Source organism: Camellia sinensis, chromosome 5, assembly GCF_055761805.1.
Source record: "Camellia sinensis isolate YWXY chromosome 5, ASM5576180v1, whole genome shotgun sequence".
In the NCBI taxonomy this organism is placed as follows: domain Eukaryota; kingdom Viridiplantae; phylum Streptophyta; class Magnoliopsida; order Ericales; family Theaceae; genus Camellia; species Camellia sinensis.
This window is the reverse complement of record NC_138965.1, coordinates 40,950,246-40,962,960: the sequence shown is the minus strand read 5'-3', so window position 1 is coordinate 40,962,960 and position 12,715 is coordinate 40,950,246.

The following is a 12,715-nucleotide window of genomic DNA, read 5'->3' as shown; positions in this document are numbered from 1 at the left end:
AAAATTTCTTAGTTTACAAAATTGAGAAATTTTAATTTTTTCAAATTTTAAAATTAAAATATTTTTTAGTTTCGCACAACAATGTTTCAAGCAATTGTTTCGGCAAAAAAATATTTTCTTCTTTTATACAATTTTATATTAAATATTAGTCTTTGATAGATCTCGGCGAATAAATTCTAAAAATATAAATTTGATAAAAAAAAAAAAAAAACGAATGTGAAATATGAAAATTATGACATTTTAAAGTTTAAAATGCAAAAAAGATAAAATTTTGCCATATCATCGAGCTTTTGAATCAACACATAGTGGATTCCTCTTTTTAATTGAGGGCAAAATCATTAAAATAGTTGGAGAAAAAAAAAAAAAAGGAAGATTTTTTGGATAAAAACTTTATATGGCACGTACCTAACGCAATCTCACTAAACAGAACTGGTTGGTAATTGTTCTTTTTTAAAAATAACTTAGAGTTTGCAAAATAAATTCTAAATTATTTAGATTTAAAGATGGGACATTTACACACAAGTTCTAATTTATGAACTTATATTCTATTAAGTCCTAACGAAGATTTTTTGGACTTTCAAGTCCCATTATATTTTTTAATATTTAAAATTACCCTTCAAATAATGATTGTTTATCATTTATGATTATATATAAAGGAACGTGATGGTTTGACATTTATTTTTTTTAGAAAAATTTTAAAATATCAACTTTTAAATTGAAAAAACTAAAAAAAAAAAATTATGTGGAAAAAAAATATAATGTTTTTTTTTTTTTTGAAAAAATTGAAAAAACTGATTTATTTATTTATTTGTGTGCAAAACTAAAAATTTTGTGTCTATAAAGGAACATGATGATGGAACATTGATGTGCAAAATTGGGGGAAAAAAACTTAAAAAATGAAAAAACTGATAATATTCTCAGTTTTAAAATTAGAAAAACTGATAATCTTCTGGGTTTCATTGGATAGTTGAATCAACCTAATTAGGAGAAGGGTAAAAACGTTTAATCTCATACTCTATTTTTTTTTTTTTCAACTAGTGAAACAATGATCTAGAATATTACTATACAAAATTGATAATGTTCTTAGTTTTAAAAATTGAAAAAAACTGAGAATATTATCAGTTTTACTAAATATGATTTATTGGTTCAAAAAATCTTAAATAAAACTTGAGCTATCATATAGATAATTAACTCTTTAAAAAATACGACTTTTAGATAATTAACTCTTTAAAAAATATGAAATTTAAAAACAGTGAGTTTAAAAGTCGTCCTGCCTTGAAGAATTTGATAAAACTAGGGATAAAGCGAAAGTCGGGTTCACAGCTAAAAAACAAAAAGAAAAAAACGTTGGCTCTAAGAAAAGGAACAAAGATCTTATTTGGTAGGGTGCTCACGGATTGGAATGTGTTGGAAAGTTTTCCATTCACTATCCGTTTAAATTTAGATGAATTAGAAAAAATCAATCCACATTTATCTACTAAGTTAGTGGATGTGGATTGAGCATGCGGTTTAAATTCGCGGTTGGATGAGGATCAATTTGACGGTTCATGCTTTACCATTCTGGGCATTTTTTTCAAACTATTTTCCAGTAATTATTTACTATTTTAAGCACAATTTTTTTTATTCTTCATTTTTTATAATAAATAAAGGTTCAACTTTTATATTCGTAAATAAAAATTTAAAAAATATAATTACTAAATAAAATGTCAATTTTTTAACAAGCATAAAAGCATAACATCATATTTTGAAAGATGTTAGCGGATTGGGTTAGGTTGAGTGGCCTCCCATCCTCAATCCATCTGAGCTTAAGCAAATTGAAAAAAATGCATCCACATTTGTCTATTCGGACTATTGAAATTGTTTATTCTACTGTGGATTGGTTTGAGTCATTTGGTCTTGGCTAGTTGGAAAGATACTTGCCCAGCCCAATTTTGTAGTAAATTATTTGTAGTGCATTCTATAGTGTTCCCAAAAAGAAGGATTTTTTTTTTTTGGGGGGGGGGAGGGACTAGCCATTTTCTCTTCCCTTTCCCCTAAAAACGATGTCATTTTGGAGAAAAATTAAAAAAAGAAAAGAAAATGAAAATAACTTACCCAATTGCACTTTCCCTTTCACAAAAACGACATCATTTTGTAGCACTATAAAATGCATTATAGGCATTTCACTACAGATCATTTAGATTCCCAAGTGAAGTCAAACAAATGAAAAGATTATTTTTAAGAAAAATATCAAATAAATTTCAATCAATTTATATATTACGTACCATTCAAGTGGTAAGAGTTCTCTTTACTTACCCAAAAAAAGGTAAGAGTTCTCTTTTATACACCAAAGGTGAAAGATTCCAGTCCCACTTCTCCCATCTAACTTTTTAAGGACAGGGCAATTGACCTAGTGGTAAGAAGTTCAGAATTCGAGTCAGTGGAGCAACGTTTCAATATTAAAACCTAAAATTTTAGTTACAATAATTGAACATGAATATAAATTTTACATAAAATATTCACAAATGTAAAAACACAAAGACCAACTATCTATAAAAATAAAAAAATAAAAATAAAATCAAAGACAAAAAAAAAATTAAAAAACAATAATAAGATAAATTATAGGGTATTTTTTTTTTAAAGGTTTTTGGTATTAAGATTTTATAGCATAAAGGGCACCCAATATTTTTATAATGTCTAAGGTCCCTCAACATCGATCTAGAGAAAATTCGATCTAGAGAATTTCTCTGGACACATCACAGAGAAAATGCCAAATTTCTCTAGACATATCACAGAGAAAATTCCAAATTTCTTTGAATAGTGCCCTGCTTCTTGATATTAGCCCTCCAAGGGCAGTGATATTTGCCGACGGAGGAATCTTTATTGGAGGACTAGTGATCGGAGGAACAACAATGAGGACTAGTACTCTGCTTCATATAAATCTTGTTATATAAAGCACTATCACTATCAGGAATGTTCATATAAATCGACGATTTCAATCCAAAGAAATTCAATCAAAATAAAAGAAAATTCAATCCAACTTAGAGAATTTCTCTGGTCCAAACCAAAGAAATTCAATCAAAATCATAGAAAATTCTTACCTGATCCAGAGAAAATTCAAAGCACTCTAGAGAAATTCAAAATTTATCTGCTTTGTTCTTACTTGATCTAGAAAAAATTCAAAGCACTCCAGAGAAATTCAAAATTTCTTTGCTTTGTTCTTACTTGATCCAGAGAAAATTCAAACAACTCGAGAGAAACTCAAAATTTCTCTACTTTGTTCTTACCTGATCTAGAGAAAATTTAAACCACGCCAACAAAATTCTTTGATAGCCTTCATCATCATCATCATCATCTTCTTTCTACATCAAATAAGTAGCTGTAGCAGCACCATGAAAGCCATAGAAGCAACATCACTTTGATAGCATCAACGCAAATGCACAACATGACAAATGATTAATTGGAGGTACCATGAGGCAATAACAATATCAACTCCACCAATCAATGGCTCAATTTGATCCTTCTAGAATAAGCTGGACAACAAGGAGATACAACAATTGCAAACTAGCCACCTATAATCTCACTTGAGTCAACAACAGCTCAAAGAAAAGAGAAAAAAACACAGCCACAACTCTGGAGAAATTCTGGGAATCCAAATTTCTTTGGACTAGACTTCTCAAAGAAATTCAACAGACTTGATCATCTTCAAACAATCTCTCCATGAGCACTTCTCTACAGCCCCAAAGCAATTCTCTAACTAATTACCAATAAAAGTGATATGGAAATATCACAGTAGGTTCCAAATTGTTGACAAACCAGTAGATCTGAACGATGTCAAATAAAAAATTCAATGATATATGTAGAGCATATCATGCATATTAAGATAATACAGTTGTTCCAAATTATATTTCACTAGTCAACACAGTAACTTGGTTTTAGTAGCTTTAATTGGCAAGTCAAAAAAGAAAAAAAAAAACTCATACATACATGTTCAAGTGACTTTCTTCTAGGGGAAAATGTACTATCATCCTAACTAAAGTTCTATACACACACCTTTATGAAATTTGACTGCTATAATTCAACTGATAATCTCATCAAAAAGCAAAGATAATTTCCTAGGTGAGTTCGATCTCTGAGACCTCCCCAGAAGAAGATGAAGATGAACAGACCGGTGCCGTCTAGTCGTGTCGTCGTCTACAACTCGACCGTCGACGTTGATTTCAACTCAAATCGTGATGGTTCGACTTAGATCGTAGTTGTCACACCTTAAATCCGGGCATGACCGGCCGTGGCCCACAGGGACTCAGCCCAAGGTACACGTAAGCCTAAACATGAACCCAAAATCACGAAGAATAAATGCGATGATAGCCCATAAATAAATAAATCAAAACCCAATCGAGTGACAAGTTACAAGTATAAATGGTAAAACCAGCCATAACCAACTTCCAAAAATATATCCTAAATTGAGCACAAATCGCCCACAAAATAAAAAAAAAAATACGCACAAACTTGACATAACAATCTAAAACAAAATAAATGAATGTCCTAGAGGTCCATGCAATTGAGTCCCCGCTACACCATGAGTCCACTCTAAGTCCTTCTAACACCTGGAAATGGTAAACAACTAAGTCAGCTGATAGTTCAGTTAGTAGCAACATGGATAGTATATACAGTTTTGAAAACAGGGATCAATTCCAAAATAAGACATATATTACAGAAACTAGATTGGTATACAGTTTGATAAAGAGAATCTGTTTCAAAAAGAAAGTTCCACAGTTTAATAGTTAAAATACTCATGTCTCTCAAGAACATGATAAATGACATTTTCCATTTAAAATAGATTACAACATGAACACCAATAATTTTCTGGGTACCAAGAAATAACAAGTAACATGCCACACAGTTCTCAATTGGTTAGAAATGTCGTTTGCGTGTCTTCTAATTTTACAAGTAGTTTAGTAACATGGGCCGCCATTCGAGTAGAAAGATTAGAATATTAATTAAGTATTATTTAATGACCCAAATTTTTTATTTTTTTTATTTTTAAGTAGTCAGTGCAAAATTTAATTGAGCAAATTTTCGGATTTGGACTGCTGTGTATATTCTGTGTGAAAATAGTTCGGTTTTGTATTTTTTTAAAATAGTTCCTAGTCTTAGAAAATTATGAAATTTTTATATGTTGTTTCCATATGAGTCTAGCACGTTGGATAAAAATTTCAGAATTTAATGATGAGTATTTATTTTATGAAAATTCACGGACTGATTGGTGTTCAGTTTAATTAATAACAGAATTTGAAATTTAGTTTTGGGTGTTCGGACCATGATTTGAGATAAATTTGTTAGGTCTATTTTCGTATATAATTCGATCATGTTTGGCTTATGGGTGGGACCCATGACTTAGATTTAATTTAAATTGAGTTCGCTTAATGACTCATAGTTAACTGTTTGATCCTTTTTGATTATGTGATTGGTAGTAACTACCTTGGGAGTTGTTATTATTTATTATGTAGGATTATAATAAATATTTGATAGTTGATTTTATGGTGTGTACCATATGGTGAAAAATTATATATTTTTGTAGTGCATAAAATGGGTATATATTTCATAGTGAGCAAAATATTATATTTTGTGGTGTACAAAAATGTTATATTTTGTGGTGAGAAAATATTATATCATTTTTGTCATTAATAATGTTAAACTATACTTTTAATTGATATATATATATATACACACACATATATAGATTCATAGATATTTAAATATAGTAAAATAAAGTATAATAATGATGATTGAAGAGCAGCCCACATGGGCTACACCCTTTCCCATCTCCTTCATTCTTTTCTTTATTGTTTTGAATCGAACAATCAAACTCACCACTGTCTCTCTCTCTTTGGTCTCTCAGCTCTCGGTTATCTCTATCTCCCTCTGAAATTTTTTTCTTTGGTTATTTTATTATATAAAATCCTTGATTTATCAAAACCTGTTAGGTTTTAGACCCTAGTTCCATAGATCAAATTATAGAGGGTTCTGATGGCTCCGATTTAATCTGAACGAATCGAATTTTTGTCGCCAGAAATTTTTATTTTCTTGGAAGCTCTTGGATCGAGGTATGGATTTTTCCTACACTTCTTTATGCACTTGTACTTGATTATATGGAGCTTAGAGTTGTATATAATTTAATTAGAATTTTTAGTAAATTTGTGATTTATTTGCTTAAAAGGGGAATTTTGAGAAAAATAAAGAGTTGATGCCCAAATTGCGAAAATGTAAACTTGGAATATGTTTGTAAGGTTATGAAAGAGCTATGTTTTAAATTTGAACAAAAACGGACTTTGATTGAAATTTTTACCGGTTTGTGACCAAAAGAACATTTTTAAAGAAAACAAAGGAATTATGTTTAACTTTTGGGGCTTTCAATCAAAATAGGATGTCATAGTTGAAAAATGCTGGAGAATGAGTTTGGAAAGAAAATGATGTTTTCTTGGGCATTAACGGTATTATTTTGTTTAATGTATCTGTTGGAATAAAACCGACATGGTTATAAATGGACCTTGAGAGGTTACCGGACGTGATTGTGATATGAAAACTAGTGTAGTTGTTCATATTTGATGAGATGTGGAAGAGATTGTATTTATCATAATTTTTGGAATTTAATTGTTTAAATATCTATTTAGAAATATCTGTTTTGGGCTATCGGTGAAGGATAGCCATGATTGTTGTAGAAATTCATGAGACTTAGGTAAATTGAACCACATTCCTCATTTGTTGCATTGGACATTGCATTATATTCATTTCGTTGGAAATGTATTTGTTTTTGAGAAATGTTGGGAAATGTATCTATTTGCGAAAAAATGAATACTTGGTGAATTTGGATAAGGGGTGTAGAACCGCGCGGTTAGGTATCGAGCCTTCCAGTTTACTGGTAAAAATGATAGTGGTAGTGCATTAGGGCCTACTTGTATACACTCACCTAGAGATTCACAGAGCAAGTATTCATGTAACAGATATGGTTTAAAATGGAAATGGCTTTATATCTATTGTTGCATCTCAGCATTGCATGCTTTATAAAAAGAGAGATAAAATGTTTTATCATGAGCATGGCATGAGCATACTCCTCTTTAGTCTCGTCATGGTCCATATGTTGTGTAGTATATCTCTATTGGGTTGTGGCTCACCCTATAAGAGAAACCATTTCAGGTACATGTACTATGCCTCTGCCAAGGCACTGACTTGGGAGGACTTGGAGCTGAGGCTTCATTTTTGTTTTATTGTTATTTATTGAATGTAAGCCCAGGGCTATATTTGCGATGAGTTGAAACTCCATTTTGTGTAACCAAGAATGTTCTTGGATAAATTTGTAAGCCTGTAGGGCACTTATTATCTGTTTGGCTTCAATTTCATACTTGTTGTAAAATGCATGCTTGGGATTGGAACTGGGGCATTGAGATGTGAACAACATGTATTTGGCATTTGGGATTAAATGGAAATGGATGTATGGAATAGTTAACTAGATATATGTATTTGTCTATCAGGTAGGTTTGTTGTATAAATAGATATACCCTGTCCAATTTTTTTGGGGTGTTACATATTAGGTTGGAAAAAATACTATTCTTCTATAATTTAAATATTATATATTTAATTAAAATAGCGTGACAGTGATATCTTTAGAGTTAATGAAGTATGGGTCAGGCTTCTCTCCAGTCTGAGATCGGACTGAAGCGTGCTGTTAGGTCTATAGAGGTCTATTACGGGTCCTGTTTCGATAATCCAAACTGTTTAATGTGCAGAACTTGCCGAACACTTCATTCCTACAAAAAATCACGTTAATCGGATATCATAGCCACTTGATCAAATTATATTTCTGTGAACGGTAAATATAATTTTCAAAATAAATTGTTAAGAGAAATCTAATTCAATTAAGTAACTATTGATAACCGATCAAGGTAATTTTTTACAAAAATGAAATACTCGATAAACTCTATACATTAAACGGTTTGAATTATCAAAATATGACCCGTAGTGGACCCCATGCACCTAAACAACATAGTTCAATCCACATAGTGAACTGAAGAGAGTCTAAGTCCATTATTAGGTTGGGAAAAAATACCACTCTTCTATAATTTAAATATTAGATATTTAGTTAAAATAACATGATAGTGATATTTTTAAATTAAAAATATATTGATAGGTGTTTTGGTGTTTGTAACAATGATATGTGCATATACTTCATACACATTAATATATTTACAAAATAATATGCGAATTAAATTCAACTATTTTAGAGCATTTTCAAACATTTAACTTAGAAAATATGAAGAAGAAGAACTCCGAAAATATGAGGAAGAAGGAATATATTTCTGTTATATTCAAAACTTCTTATCTTACAAAACCAAATGACACTCCTTATATAGGAGATATTACAAACATCATCATAACCCATTATATGCTACTTACATATTATATATTACCACTATCTACCACTATCATATTATATACATGCCACTATCTACCACCAACACCACTATCATATTCTATACATGCCACTATCTACAACCAACACCACTATCATATTCTATACATACCACTATCTACCACCAACACCACTATCATATTCTATACATGCCACTATCTACCACCAACACCACTATCATATTATATGCATGAACACAATTTCCAGCACTCCCCCTCAAGCTGGTTTGAAGATATCTTCCATAGCCAGCTTGCTAGTCAGCTTATCAAATTGCTTCTTGTGTAGTCCCTTCGTTAGCACATCAGCTAATTGTTCACCTGTTGGAAGGTAGGTCATACAGATTATGTCAGCATTGATTTTCTCCTTGATGAAATGTTTATCCACTTCTATATGTTTTGTGCGATCATGTAGAACTGGATTATGAGCTATAGATATAGCTGCTTTGTTGTCATAATAGACCTTCATAGGTGTCGGGTGAGAAAGCTTTAATTCTTCAAGAATTCTTTTAATCCACATTACTTCACAGATTCCATGGGCAACAGCTCTGAACTCTGCTTCTGCACTACTTCTAGCTACCACATTCTGTTTTTTACTCCGCCATGTAACTAGGTTCCCACCTACAAAGAAGCAGTATCCGGATGTTGATCTCCTGTCTGTAACACTTCCTGCCCAGTCTGCATCTGTGTATACTTCAACTTGAAGATGTCCATGTTTCTTGAATAGTAAGCCTCTCCCTGGAGTTCCTTTCAAATATCTTAAGATCTTATAAACGGCCTCAAAGTGCTCTGCCCCTGGTGAGTGCATGAACTGACTTACCATGCTGACTGCAAAGGCAATATCAGGCCGCGTATGAGACAAGTAAATCAATTTCCCTACAAGTCGCTGATATTGTTCTCTCTCTTTGACTTCTTCAGCCTTAGCAGCTTGTAACTTCAAGTTAGGCTCGATCGGAGTCTCTGCCATCTTACAACCAAGCATACCTATTTCTCCAAGGAGATCAAGAACATATTTTCTCTGATTAACGAATATACCTTCCTTGGATCTTGCAAATTCCATTCCGAGGAAATACTTGAGGGCTCCCAGATCCTTAATGTGAAATTCTTTTGCGAGTTTCTCTTTGAGGGCTGTTAACTCTGCTTCATCATTACCAGTTAAAATGATGTCATCAACATAAACAATCAAAATTGCAATTTTACTGTTTTTTGAATGTTTATAAAATATTGTGTGATCTGCTTGACTCTGCGAGAAGCCACAACTGATAACTGCCTTCCCAAAGCGTTCAAACCACGCTCTTGGTGATTGTCTGAGTCCGTATAATGACTTGTTCAATCTGCATACTCTGTCACTTCCAAGTCTCTGCTCAAATCCCGGCGGTAAGCTCATGAACACCTCCTCTTCAAGATCACCATTGAGAAATGCATTTTTAATGTCAAGTTGATGTAGAGGCCAATCTGAATTTACTGCAAGAGATAACAGTACTCTGATGGAATTTATTTTAGCAACAGGAGCAAACGTCTCCTGATAGTCGATCCCATAAGTTTGAGTGAAGCCTTTAGCTACCAGTCTCGCCTTGTATCTCTCAACGCTTCCATCTGCGTTACATTTTATCGTAAACACCCATTTACACCCAACTGTTTTCTTGTCTTTGGGTAGATCAACTATCTCCCAAGTACCACTTCTCCTTAAAGCATTCATCTCCTCCATGACTGCTAATTTCCAATTCGGATCATCCAATGCTTCCTGTATATTCCTTGGAACAAACAAGTGTGAAATCCTAGATGTGAAAGCTCTATGGTTTTTAGACAGTCTTTGATAGGAGAGGTAATTTGCAATAGGATGTTTAATGCAATTTCGGACACCTTTCCTAATTGCTATAGGTACATCAAGGTCGGAAATAGAAGGAATAGGATTACCTAAAATTTCGATGCCAGAACTCGGGTGGACATTCGGGTCATTAGGATGGACATTCGGGTCATTATTCCTCAGATGAAATCGCTTCCTAGTATAAACCTGAAGCTCAGGATTTAGATCATTTTGTAGTACTTCTCCCCCTAAACAAGAATCTTCTTGACTAGGCACCATAGAACTTGGTTCTCCTAAGTGATCATTATCAGACAGATGTGGTTTTTGTGGAAACAAAATCCTATTTCCCCAACACTTCTCTTCAGGGGGAGACAAGTGGAGTAGAAGACCGTTTTTGGGATATTTCTATCCCACTCCGGACGTGACTTCCGACATGGCTATGACGGTTTTAGGGCTGCTGTGTTTTTTGTTGCTCTGATACCAACTTAGAAAATATGAAGAAGAAGAACTCCGAAAATATGAGGAATAAGGAATATATTTCTGTTATATTCAAAACTTCTTATCTTACAAAACCAAATGACACTCCTTATATAGGAGATATTACAAACATCATCATAACCCATTATATGCTACTTACATATTATATATTACCACTATCTACCACTATCATATTATATACATGCCACTATCTACCACCAACACCACTATCATATTCTATACATGCCACTATCTACAACCAACACCACTATCATATTCTATACATGCCACTATCTACCACCAATACCACTATCATATTATATGCATGAACACAATTTCCAGCAATTTACTAATTTTTTTTAATCTAATTTGATTTTAAATTTAAGCAAAAAAATTAATTTAATATGAACTACTCCAATTCTTTCATTAAATTTTTATCAAAATATTTTTAAAAATTCCTATATTATTGCAAATTTTACTTTTGCACCAAATTTGATGAAGAAAAATCAGCTATCAATATTTGATATCATCAAATTAAAATTTTCCTTAAGGATATGATGATTTCTCAATTTGGTGTGAAAAAAATGGCTCTCCTTTAATTTGATGAATATTTGATAAAAGAATTGGAGATAATTTTTTGAGCAATGCTACGTTTTAGGAAAAAATTTCAGGAAGATGGTCATGAAGATTGTCCCCCTTTAGATTAGTTTTTTGTGTTTATTATATATTATGCAATCACATTAACCTCTTAATCATAGAGCACAATATGACATAACTAAATTTATATTATTTACAAACTAAGTCTTTAATATTAAAACATACTTACATTAATCAAAATGTAAATTTTTTTTATATCTATTACAGCATGCATTAAACATTGAATTTTCATGGATAAAATTATTCCTAGATTCAATTTCTAAGCTTTGATACAAAGATTGAAGGTCTTACATGATCTTACAAAAATTAACTTAAATCTTAGCTTAAAACTCAAAATTAAAACTGTGAAACTATTTTAAATAATCTAAGGCTACTTTATCATTTTTAAAAACTTAAAAGGCTTAGCTTCTTTTATTGTTTTATTACCTACCATACTAGATTCTTTCTAAAAGCTTCTTGAACTATTTCCTTGTATTTCTTTAATGAAACTTAACATTTCCTTATTTTTTAGTACCTTTTCATCAAATATAAACTTGATAAAAGAAAATATGAAATATTTGGAGATGCTCTTATGATGCCACTCTATTACTTATCGTTACTCATTAGATAGGTGCTTTGATTCTCTCTCCTATTACTCTGAATGTTTCAATTACAAAAATAAAAAAAATGAACAATAATAATAATAAATAAAATGACATACAAGTCCATTTTTAGACCCATTTTATAGACTAAGTGATGTGTCAAGAAAATGATTAGTTAATAATTAGATAATATTTAATTATCAACCAATCATTTCCTTGAGGCATCACTGAATCTAGAAAATAAAAACTAAAATTTCATGTTGTGATACTTTTGCTTCACAATGCATAAAATGGCAAGAAACCCAGTGATGGGGGCACATTTGAAATATAAAGCCGGCATTCAATACTGTGAAATAAAAATAATTAGAGTTTTTTTTTTTTTTTGGGCCAATTGATAAGATAATAATTACAAATAAAAAAAAAATACACATATCTACAAATCCAACAACCAATCCAAAGAAATCACACCTAACCCAACCCAACAATAGCCACAAAGTAGAGTTTGTTATGGTTGTATTTATAAGGTTTGAAATAAGTTGGAGACTGCTTACAAATATTAGGTGAATTACATGCAACTAACAATCATAGTTGAAAGAAAGGTTACAATGCCTCATCATGCATACCGTATATGCCCGTCGTAACAGTTTTACAAAAAATTACAAAATATTGTACATAAAAACAAAATGTCAACTTTTTTTTACCATAAAATGCCATAACTTCACAATATGCAGCCAATAAAACTATCACA